This window comes from Lissotriton helveticus, chromosome 2_2 (assembly GCF_964261635.1).
Source record: "Lissotriton helveticus chromosome 2_2, aLisHel1.1, whole genome shotgun sequence".
In the NCBI taxonomy this organism is placed as follows: Eukaryota; Metazoa; Chordata; class Amphibia; order Caudata; family Salamandridae; genus Lissotriton; species Lissotriton helveticus.
In genome coordinates this window covers 316,644,776-316,657,650 of record NC_136060.1, presented here as the reverse complement: position 1 = coordinate 316,657,650, position 12,875 = coordinate 316,644,776, and positions in this window count along the sequence as shown.

Below are 12,875 nucleotides of genomic sequence, written 5' to 3'. Positions count from 1 at the left end.
ACTCGGGAACCACAGCGCCAATCCACACACCCGATACACCGTTGGAATCATCAGGGTGTGTAGATGGTTATAGGCTAAATTTAAAAAAAAAACGTGATTTAAAAAATTTACAGTAAAAAAAAGTAGTCCCTCCGAAGTAGCGCCGGCCGCGACGTGCGTGCTCACGTCAGGAGCGCAGGGAGGAGCGGTGTCCAGAAGCGCGACGAGGAGCGGTGGACATGGCGCGGGGGAAGAGCGGTCACGTGAGGAGCAGCGGACAGGCCAGCGGCGGTGCGAGCAGCGGACAGGCTGGAGGAGCGGCGGCAGAGGTAAGGGAGCGGCAGACATGGCGCGGGGTAGGAGCAGTGATGGAGGAGCAGTGGACAGGCCAGCGGCGGTGTGAGCAGCGGACAGGCGGGAGGAGCGGCGGCTCAGGTAAGGGGACCCATGTCGGGGCAGGTGGGGGTCAGGGCAGACGGGGGTCAGGGCAGGCGGGGGTCAGGGCAGGCAGGGGACGGGCCGGGCGGGGGCCCGGGCTGCTGCACAATGTCAGGGCGGGCGGGGGTCGGGGAAGCCTGTTGCACCCGGACATTGGATTTTTTGAATAAACACTGCCATTGATGAACTACGCTTTTGTCATGTTCTTACAAAAGGCCAGAGGGGCACAGTTTGAACAATAGAAGATTGGGAAAATGGCGCTTATTTCCTGGTGGGGATTAAAACCTGGGAGAAAGTGATCAAATTATGGATACAAGATAATAACAGAGTAACATAAAAAAAACTAGACAAATTAAATACAAATGATTGCCAACGTGGCACATTCGGCAGTGCCTTTGGTTGGGGCGACATGGCGCCTCACTTCTCAGATTCATGATGACTCTGGTGTTACTTGGGCAAGGCACCTTACCAAGCTGCACGCACCTAATTAAAAACGTTTGGTTTATACGTGTTTAAGCTGGAGTGCATCCCGTAATATATAGAAATGTACACATTCCTCCTATTGACACTAACTTCCTGCACAAACCCCATTCTATTAAGGTGTATGTGCTTTGTAGCATAGCATCTGTGTCCCTTTCCAAAATGTCCATAGCTACTTGGTAGAGCGCAAACAACCTCCCTCAGGTACCTTCACCCATGTGCAACATGCTTGCTATCACAGGTGTTGCTGCATCAAGTTTTTTCTCTTGACAGTCTATCTTGCAGTTTTGCACCTTGTGGTAATTAAAACAAATCACCACCTTAGCCTTAGAAGGACTTCCTTGCCTTTCCTTCTCATGATGCTCCTTCCTGGACACACCGTTACCATTCCCATGTTTCCTGAGCCCTTCCCAAGCCCCATGAGAATCACCCGATCCCTTGCTCTATGGGTTAGAACCAATCTGTAGAGAGTTCTTCTCACTCTTGTACTTAGAACCATGCTGTTCCAGCCCTTTGTGAGCCCTGTTAGACAACAGCTAATCTGCTAACCCTGCAAATTTCGTTGGATACCTCTCTGTCAGATCAGACCGGTATTGCCTAAGTGGGGTCGATCACTGCTCCTTGAGAAACTCTGTCACCATCAACTGGATAAGGGACTAAAAATCGTTGGCTCCATACTTCTTACCCTGTCACACCATCACATAACACAATAAATCAAACTCTCAAACGGAACACCATCTACTCTCCCGCAGTCACATCATCTCTGCAGGAATTGAGCTGGCTTCAGCAGAAACTGCCTGAGAGCCGCCTTCTTTCACTCATAGACCATCTCATCTGCCAGAGGCGTCCTTCCAATGATGCTGTCCCTTCCAATGGCATGCATCTCATTAAGGCAGCTGCCCTAGATTCCTAATTTGAGGCCTGTACTATGAAAGCACACAAACCATTACAAAATATCCTGACCTTCCACATACACATGCACTAGATTTTTAGAACCTTGGCCACAACCTGGACTGAATAAGAAATTGAGCCACTTATGGAGTTATCATTGCTGCCATCCTGAGTATCTCTATCTCAAGAGCTATCATATCCCCTTTCAGCTATATTTCCTCCCACTCTCTCTCTTTTTCATCCTTTCTCTCTGTTTCTTCTCTTTCTCAAAATGTCTCTTCTTTGGCCCATTTCTCCTGTTCTCCCTCCTCCTTTCCTCTTGTTCCCCATGAGCTAGTCTCAGCTTCTCCCTCTCAAAGCCTCTGGCTTTCTCATCTTTCTCAGCCTGAGCTTTCTGAAGTGCCAACTGCAGTCTCAGAATCTCCGCTAGACTCAACCAACACAACCTATTTCCTAAACACAGGTTTGGGACCTTACCTCATTTTGAAGCAAATTTGAGGAAGCAGGAAGGTTTATAAAGCACTTGCAAAAGTGTTATGACATCAATAGTAGAGATTTCATATGATTATGACGTAGGTAGCCGCTTGTTCAATATAATTGTATGAGGTGTCAAACCTCACCACAGTGTGGTCTCCTTCAGGCTGGATTCTCCTACATTCAACAAAGAAAAGAAATCTAAAACAATCAGTGCACCGAAAGTCTGGAACGCAATTCCACCAGATACCAGGCAGTCACGTCCTTCTAAAAAAAACTCAAAACAGAATGGAAAAACTTAGTATTCCAATGATCCTTGCTGTGATAATGCCATCAGCTGATTAATGAGTCTAGTTTTTCTAGACACACCAACCTGTTATCACAATCACCTTATATGGACATTTGGCTAAATCAGGCTATATGCATCTTAACTAGAACTCACTATGATTGTAAATAAATGTATTTTTCTTTTTTTTATTCTTGCACAGAGAAACATAACCATCTGTAAATTGTTCTGTGAGCTCCTACGAGCACCTAGGGGCTTACTCAGTGCTATATAAAACTACAGATAAATTAACAATTGAAATGAAAACGTGTGAAGAAATATTTATTTGTTTCCTCTTTTGTATGGTCCGACTCTGGGTCTTTTCATAAATATATATGGATTTCCCTGGACACGTTCCAGCCGTGTATGCGTCTGACGGCTGGCTGGCTCCAAAGAAATTCCTTACAGTTTAATGGTGGGAAGACTGAGGTGGTGTACTGCTCCTCTGTCAGGATGTCTAAACATTTACCATTGGAGTTTAGGCTTACTCCTGAGGAGTAACCGCCGACTTCGGTCAGCAAGGTACGCAATTCGGGGGTTCTGATCGATGACAATCTTCAGATGGAGTCACAGGCAAATAAGAGCACCAGTGTGTGCTTCTCCCTAATGTGTATGCTTCGTCAGATACTCCCACTATTACCAAAAGAGTTGTGCTCCCTGGTAGTGAGAAGCACAGTGATAAACAGGTTGGACTATTGCAACTCCAAGTACTTGGGAGCTCCAGAGTACATCATTCAGGGGTTGCAGAGAGTCCAATCTGCAGCAGCAAAACAGGTGCTAAATAGGCAGGGTCATTCATCTACTACCCTGGCCTTGAGAGATTTACACTGGCTGCCTATTAAGGAAAGGGTCCATTTTAAGTCACTCTGTTTGGTGTTCAGAGCGGTGCATGAGCTGGGTCCAGTCCCACTACAGGAAAAATTCACCTGGTACCAGCCCAAGAGGCAGCTTCGCTCCTCTAGTGCCAGTTTACTGACGATTCCTAGATTTAAACGTTCTAGGGTGGGAGGGAGGGCACTTAATGTGTATGGTGCCCGTCTATGGAACGAGCTACCCCAGAACATCAAACAAACTAACTCCTTGATTGAGTTTCGAAAGAGTCTTAAAACCAGGCTCTTTCCTAGAGTCTGATTTCTTTTTCTCTGATATTCTGATCTATTTATTTTCTGTTCAATTTTCTTCAGTCTGAAGCGCCAGGATACCTGTAGGGTGACAGTCTGCACTATATAAGAATCACATTCATTCATTCATTCATTTATTTGCCATGAGCCTATAAGGTGACTTGCAACTGGTCTTGCATAGCAGGGACGCTTTGGTTGTATTAAACAAGTATTGTGATCATTTATTTGTTGAGGTATTAGGGTTCTAGTTTACTGGCAGCAACGGAAGGATGGACCACACACCCCAGGTAGACCATCAAAATAGTTTGCAAAGTTCCAGCTAGGATGCAACATCTACTGTTGCCTATGGATATCAAAAATTGTAAGTATAGGCAATGTGCCCTATACACATTTATCACAAAGGAATGCACACCTCTAAATAGTGTCAGGCAAAAGTTTGCATGTGGTAAACATACACAGACTCCACTTTCCTGTATAGATTAAATATTTATGGTTACAAACTTTTGTGGTTTCTCCCATTTGTGTTAAAAGCTTTACAACGCATAAGAGCCCCAATTCTCAGTATAGGCTGCACACGTGGTTATTTATTACACTCATGGTTCTTGTTCATTCAAACATTCGTGCTTCATGGAACCATGACCTGCCTATCTCGTTTGGTTCCTATGTCTCAGCAGACACGCATTTAATTTCGTCCACTAGACTTAGGGATGTAACTATGCATATTGATATACGTAAATCAAATGTCTTAATTAATGCTAAAATAGTGCCACCTAAATGCCCTGCTTAATTGAGTTTCTACCATCAGCACAGAGGTTCCAAACTGATATATGACATTGGAAGAGAAATGCCTGGTTGTACGGTGGAATTTAGGGTTCCTGGACCCGATGAAAAAGGTGGAGGCACTGATATATAGTAATGAATTGTAAAGTGTGGTGCAAGACTTCTAGGCTCTACCCTCCCTCACACAGCCTGCCTAATACTGCGAGTCAGGGTGACGTGTGTCTGTCCCAGGACAGGTCAGCACAACTGGCATTCACTACTGAGGGGGAATATGTCTCCACAGGGGAAAGGAAGGAGCACACCAAGGGCATATCAGTATTCCAAAGTGGCTAGTCCCGTCTGCTTCTGTAGTGCTTTTCACTGCTTTATCCTATGACCTCTGAGCTTGGCCGTTCCTGCAGCAGGCTCTGCAACAACGCTCTAACAAAACTCCAGAATACCTACATAATTAGACGCCATGACCACCATCGATGTGTACTTCCTGATCTTGTTGTGACATGTAGAGAGCAAGAGCGTATGCCATGTCTTATACCGTCGGCTCTAGCCATTGACTCGCCTCCAGTGATGAACGATCATACTCCGGACAGCTGTCCAGATCCAGCTATTGATTGCCAAGCATTGCCCAAATTGAATGCTTTCACACTTCCCTTGGTTTCCACTCCACCAGATAGTGGGCAAATGTTAAGAATCACGTCATGGAATACGACAGGTGTAAATAGGATGCTCAACCACCCATACTGGCTAAAACTCATTGCACAGACTGAGATCTGCTTACTCCAAGAAACCTGGAGCCTGCCCCCTATGTTTATACCAGGCTTTATGACCTTTCATAGACCAGCTATTCCATCCAAACACGGCCGGCTGTCAGGAGGGGTGCTCATATTTGTAAACCTAAAGGAAAATTGTGACGTTAAAGAGCTGGCCGCGAACAGCCCAGATATCCTCGGGATCAGGATAACCAATGGTAAGGGCAAGACGGTTGACATATACAATGTATATGCTAGGAGAACCAGAGGTGGCAGCTCCCCAACACTCCAGTCCCTGGATAATCTATTGAAAGCTAGGGTTGATAGTTACCCACTTATAGTTGGCGGGGATTTCAATGTGCCTTTTGAACCCCTCGACTGGGCAGAGGATAATGATGTGAATGAGGAGGACACATTTTGGAGGGTACCCCCGTTGGAACTTACCCAGATAAAAAAATGGTTGCAGGCTGCACTTCAGCTCAGTGAGCTAATCTTAGAATATAGGTTAAGGGCTGCTAATGGAAGAACAATTTCAGATAGAGGAGGAGGAATGACCTTTGTGGGGCCAAATGGGTCAAATAGGATTGACTATTTATTAGTGGACCTCACACTCTGGCTGTTGATACAGGATATGGCCATAATTCCATCGTGTGACAGTGATCATAACCCCCTCATACTGTCTATCCCAAAGCCCTGGGGTGGTATTGGGAGAGAGCCGCCAATACCATTAAGCACAAAATTTGTAATACCTACAAGCGATAAGCGTCGCCTCAAATGGCCTGTTTATTGGCAGATGAATTAAAGATCGAACTGATTACGGATCCCCTTACAAAGCACCTAGCGATTTTGGCACCAGTGACCACAGATCCAACTAACCAGAGTAGTTGTAGCACCCTCCACAAGGAATTCTTTGACCATCTGGCTTCTTTTTTCCATTCTCCAAACAAAAAACCGAGGTTATGCCTGTGAAGTCCCTTGGGAAGAGATTCATGGTTCAACAAAGAGTGCAGGACCCTGAGAGGAAGTTTGACTGTTGCCATCAAAAACCGAGAGCCTACTATTATTCGGAAGGCTAGGAAAGACTACAAACAGGCACACTGTATAGCAAAAAAAAATGGGATGAGAGGAGATGGGAGGAGTTCGGGGAATCCATTGGGCATCCTGATAGTCGGATGTTTTGGTCTTTGGTATCCAAACAAAACTTTGAACGTTCACCACCCTTGGCAAATAACATTCCAGCCGCCGAATGGCATAAACACTTTGGTGAGTTATACTCCAACGGTCCACACATTGACAGTTCCCAGATGCTCTATGATATGGGTCTCCCTGTTTGTACACTTACATTCACTAAGGAGGAGATATTGTGCTCCCTTGATGCCATTATTCCAGCAAAAGCCCCCGGCCCGATGGCATCCTCGGAAACCTTTTCCGCGCTGATAGGAAACACTGGGCAACCTATTTTATGAGATTGGCCAATGACATCTCAAGCTGGGGGAGCAACCCTGACACCTGGACGGGGGCAGAGGTAGTACCCATATTCAAGAAATGGGACAGGTCGAAACCCGCCAACTACCGTCCTATTAGCCTGATAGATTGTGCCAAGAAGATATTCTGCTGCTCGCTCCTTGTTAAAATCCAGACCTGAATGAAGGAGAATGACATCCTTTCTCCTCTCCAGGCGGGCTTTCGGCGGAAGACCGGCATGACCGATCAGGCGTTTCGCCTGATCTTGCTGGATTGGAAGGTAGTTGTGTTGGGCAAAGGCAGTTTATATCTTGCCTTTATTGACTTGAAAACAGCTTTCAACCTAGTTCCCAGGGACCTGCTTTGGCAGGTCCTTCGGGACATGGGTATGCCTCTGGAACTTTTAGAGCCACTCATTAGGTTACAGGAGGATAACTTTGCCTGTGTAAGGTGGGGAAACCAGGGCCAAAACACTGAGCCATTTAAAATCAGGTGGGGTACGCCAAGGGTGTGTCCTGGTCCCCACCCTCTTCTCCCTACATGTAAATCAGGTTGCTGACCTCTTGTGCTCCATTGTTGGCTAATCATAAAATAGCTACTTTGTTGTTTGCAGAGGACACTCTCTTAGTGTCTAAACCCCCAATGGGCTTCAGAAGCTTTTAAATTGCTTTAAGAACTTTTGTGGCGAGAGGGGTTTGGACATCAACACAACTAAAACTAAGTTGATGATGCTAAATCCTCACAAATCCTTTAAGGGTAACTTGGTTCTTGATAATGTCCCGCTCAAACGAGTGAGCTCCTTTGATAATCTGGGAATCAAGTTATCTGAGGGTATAGTATGGAAGAAACATCTAGAGAAGGCATCCCTGAAATTTTCCCAACTGACTGGGGCCCTGCGACGGGAACATTGTCTCTTGTATACTAGGCCTGTAGCCGCTGCACTGAAGCTGTATAGCTGTAAGGTAGTAAGCAGTGTACTCTATGGAGCCGAACTGTGGGGTTCTGTAAACGTTAACATCATTTCGATAATAGAAAATAAGTTTCTTAGAAGTCTGTTATCACTCCCACAGAGCACCCCCCTCCTTTCCTTGAAACTCAATATGGGTGTCAAGTCTATCAATGATCTGGTGAGCTTACGTCTTTTATTTTATTGCCACAGATTAGTTACAACTCCAGAAATGATGTCCTACGCAGCGGCTTTTAATGAAGTTTTTGCCCTGGACAAAAAACATAAAAGTGGGTGGATCAACTACATAAATACCATCCGGGCAGACATAGGTGTGCCCACAGAGCTAGAATGTCACCCTCCCACATACTCTAGGGACACACTAAAATCACAGTTTTGGGCTTGGGTAGAACAGAAGAACTTTATGAACAACATGGCTGACCTGTTCTTTGATATTAAATCTAGCAGACGGCTAGAAAGCTTCCTTGATTTAATAAGATCGGAAATTGTACATTCAATTTAGACACGGTTTCCTTCCTATCAATGCCTTCACTAATACCTGGAGGACAAATATATCACAGCCCAAGGGCTGTCCTTCTTGCCCTTGCCTTAAAGAAACAATAGGTCATGTATGTTTTGCTTGCCCTGCCTACACCAGACCCAGAAGGAACTGGCTTACTCCTGTATGTAGATACTTAGGGACACATAGTCATAGAGAAGCCCTACATATTCTGAAGTCAGACGCAAGACCATTCTTTGCTTGTGCAACAGCAACATTTCTGGGTAAATCATGGTCCATTAGAAGGAGGGCCCTATCGACTTGAAGGAAGTAAATGGTTTGAAACCCGAATGATATGAAAAAATGGGCGTGTATTTTGCACTAGCACTTTGGATTGTAAATATTTGGACTGCTCGCTCTCTTAAGTTTGATGTTGTTAGGACACATCTTTTAAATATTGAAATATGCCTATATTTTCACTATGTACATATTGTATCTTTGTGATGAGCTTTCTATCCTCATTTTTATCTTTTTTTAAATGATCAAAAGCCCGTATAGGAAGTATTTTAATCTACAGTGCCTTTTATTCTGATTATTGCCATGCAAGATCTATATCCTTCTTTCTTTTATGGTACCGAAATAAAGACTTTTGACTGGAATAGATGCCGGGTGGGTTTCCAGGCCGTGAGATACATGTTGTATTTGCGATGAACGTTGTCCCCGCAGCCACTCATGAAGTATCTACAGGTGAGTGCAAAGTTTGAACTACTGACACCTTCTATGCACATCATTTGCATGTCTGTCGTTTGCACAGCTGTTTATTTACATGACAGTCTACGTTGCCGCTGCACCCACTGTGCTTGCTCAGAGGGGGAGGAAGCATGCACTGTGCTGCCTGTACTAGGGACTATTAATAACGTTTTGAGACTGGAGGGTGCCTGTCAAAACTGCTTTAACTCCAGGGTCAGCAAGGAAGGTGTTGACTGTAAAGTGCTTTCTGGTATCTTCCGCAAGCACTCAGTGCCACACAGTCATTTTAAGCCTAAAATACTTCAATTGAACTATCAGTCGTGTACTCTGCAAAGATAGCCGCAGGTCGTTCCCTTTCGCTCATGAAAGCAGCCACAGGATAAGTGCTCATGCTGCAACCTTTAACAGATGCTAATGGATAAGCGACCCAGCTAGAGGTGTGTCATCTCACGCTGTGCACTGCATTAGCAGCTCAATCTGAGGCAGTCGTGGCTCACAATTTTCGGAGGTCGGGGGTAACATAAAAAACAACTTACCTCCCGGTCCTGGTCCCAAACCGCCTCTGCGTCCAGTTCCTGGGCCGGTCCAGACTCCGAGCAGGAACAGGTCTGGGACGTCCAGAGCAGGAACAACTTCAGACTGCACGGCCGGTGTCTCACTCTCAGCCAATACAGACGCTGCATTAGCAGCGCCAGGATTGGCTAGGGCACAGATACAGCCCACCAACTAGGAGCTCGGGGGCTGCGACTGCCTCTTGGGTTACCCCCTCCCTCGCTCTCCTAACTGAAGGTATAGTAGTGGCTGATAGTGTGCATATACGGGCTGGTCATAAAAATTACCAGCCCAAACCCGAACATGCGCACTACGAGCCGCTGTCAGCAACAGTCTGACTGTCACTCAATCCGCATTGAGTGCTGCCGGAGCTCCGCCCCCACCCCCTTCAGCGGCCGATTGCTGCACGTCCGTGCCCCAGCAGTGCGAGAGTGGAGGAGTGGTCGAATTGCTTCATTTGATGGCTTGCACAAATTTAGGGCGATGTGGCTAGTGGGGCAATGCCCCAGCACCCCAATAGATGCACTGCCACTGTTCTCCATTACCAATGTGTGTCGCATTTGTGCGTAGAAGAAAAAAGCTGGACTTATTGCAGTACTGATGCAAACTTGGAAATGGGCATGTGACCTCTGTATCTGTGATTCCTAAATTTTAGACATCCCACCAGTTTCTGCCAATTGTCGGAACACCTTTGTTGGACCCGGCCTCGTGGCGTGGTTCACCTCTGTCCCTCCACACCCTGTGAGCGTAGGCCTGTACCCCGAGTCCCCTGCGCAGCCACCCCGTTAGTGTAGCCTGCAACCCGAGCCTGGTCGTCCTACCCAGTGACGCCTAGATTCCCCGAGACCCTTGACCAGGCCTGCCTTTCCCGCTCCTCGCCCGGCTCTGAGCGCCTAACCATGCATGCCCCACAAGGCCCGGACGCCATCTTCCCTTCCCGACATCCCTGTCTCCCTAGGCCTAGCGTGACCCCGGCCCCAGCGAAGGCCAGACTCCAAAGGCGCGCCAGTCCCGGCTGGGGGGTAAAGGGCTCCCCGAGTGAGATAAGCCAGGGAGTTTCGATGGCACCTCCGGCCTCCCCTGAGGGGCTGGTTTCTGTCACACCTTTGGCCCTCCCCTGTGGGCCAGTTTGGATCACCCCTCTGGCCTCCCCGAGGGCTGGCTCCAGACCCGCTGGGCGTCTGGGAATTCCCGGACCCATCTTTCAAAGGGATCAAAGAGCCAACCGCCGGACCTCGCCGACGACCAGCCCCCAGGGCCGGAGACCTCTGCCTGCGAGGGTCCGGAGATCAAAGAGTAGAAGGACTATAACTGGGCCCGCCTGACAACTAGCGGGCAGTTGTATCTTGGACCTGAAGCCTGCTGATCTGATCGCGGCTGACCCTAAGAAGACTCACCTGGAACCTCTGAGCCCTGCTGACGCTGTCGCGGCTCCTTCTTCGCCTTAAGGAACTGAACCACAGGAGCCCTGCTGACGCTGTCGCGGCTCGATCTCTAAAGACCACCGGAGCCCTGCTGACGCTGTCGCGGCTCGACCTCTAAGACCATCCGAGCCCTGCTGACGCTGTCGCGGCTCGACCTCTAAGACCATCCGAGCCCTGCTGACGCTGTCGCGGCTCTCACGAACTTCTCCAGATCAAGCCCTGCTGACCACGTCGCGGCTCGAAGAGTACTCTGGTCCGGCTGGACCATCGAGACCACCATCACGACCGGGCCGACTCGACGAAGGTGAGGCAGCCAGTACAACCACCATCCCGTAACCCCCGGCTCGAGGATTGAGAGCTGTGCGTGGGGTACGCCTCGTACTGACCCAGAGACTAAAAGACTGTCCCGCTTCCCCCTTCCCGAATCCTCAGAGACTTTGTGGTCCTGTTGCCACTGTGTATATAAGAGTGCTTCCTTCATTATTTGCTTATATAAAGAACTTGTTCCTAAAACCCAACGGTGTGGTGTCTGTTCGTAGTGTGGTGTGAGCTCAGTGTGTACGATCCCAAACCCAAAGGCCTCCCCGGCGAGGACCTCACAATCAAGACTCGGCAAGTTCTGTGGGAGAGGTGGATCTTGGGGTGTCTGGGTGAGCACAACCTGGCCCTCGGAGATTGCCCCTTCTAACATTGGTGGCAGCGTCGCGATAAGAACCTACGTCTAGGGATCGTACAGTACTGACACACTACCCGAACAAAGAGCAGCCATGAGCGTCACTACCGACAAGACCACCTTCCAGATGGAGCTTCTGGGAGACTATTCGCACCGTGAGCTCAAGCAATTCTGCAAAGATCTCCATATCCCGTCAACGGGATTAAACACCAAAGAGGACTTCCAACAAGCTCTAACAGCCTGGGTGGAGACCGGAGCCCAACCTCCAGCACCGACGGAAGCCGATGGAGGGGGAGCACCCCTGATCGAAACCCACGCCCCAGAGCAAGAAAGAGCAAAGTCCCCGACGCGGACTTACAGCCCCGAGAGAGGTCTGTCTCGAGAAGAGATGACCGACCGAGAGCGCAACCGAAACCACGAGCTAGAACTAGCCCGTTTGAAAATGGAAGGAGAACTCAAGCTGGCCGAGAAGAAGCTAGCCATCGAGCAGCTGCGGCTGCAAGGAGAACTGGAGGAGAAGAAGCTCCAGCGAGAACATGACGGAAAGAAGCTCCAGCTGGAGCACGAGCGCAGCATATTGGAAATCGAACTCAAGGCCCGGAACAAAGGCAACAAAACAGCAGCGACCCGAGAGTCTGGTCCCCCAGTGGAACCCAAGGTCCACATCCCCAAGGATGTAGTCAAAGAATATTATAAAAACGATGACATCCAGCAATGGTTCAAGGCCTACGAGGTAGCTATGACCTCACACCGAGTTCCACAGAAAGATTGGGGAGCCGGGCTGTGGGGTCGATTCCTGAGTGAAGGGAGAGACACCCTACTCGACCTACCGTCTGCCGAACAGACCTCCTACAGCCACATGAAAGAGGCCCTCCTCACAAGGTACGGGCTCACTCCAGAAATGTACCGCCAACGCTTCCGAGAATGCAAGAAGATCCCCGGCACCACGTGGGTAGAATATGTCAATTTCTACAGCCGGGCCCTGGAAGGGTGGATCAAGGGCAGCAAAGTATCCACCTTCGAGGGGCTCATCGACCTCATTGCGTATGAGCACTTGTCCCTGAATTGCTTTGTGGAACTCCGACAGCACCTCCTGGACAGCAAGTTGGCCAATCCCCCGGAAGCTGGCCGTCGAGGCCGATCGCTGGGGGAGCACCAGAGTACCCCGGGGGCCCGGGAGGGACACTGGCCGGAACGACCAAGGACCATCCCGCCCGAGGGGAGGAGGGGGTCAGAATAGACAGAGGGGTTCCCAGGTAGGGTCCCCGCGCAGTCCCCCCAGAAACCAGCCAGGTACCTCGCCTCCCACAGCGCGCGCAGGGTTTCCCCCAGC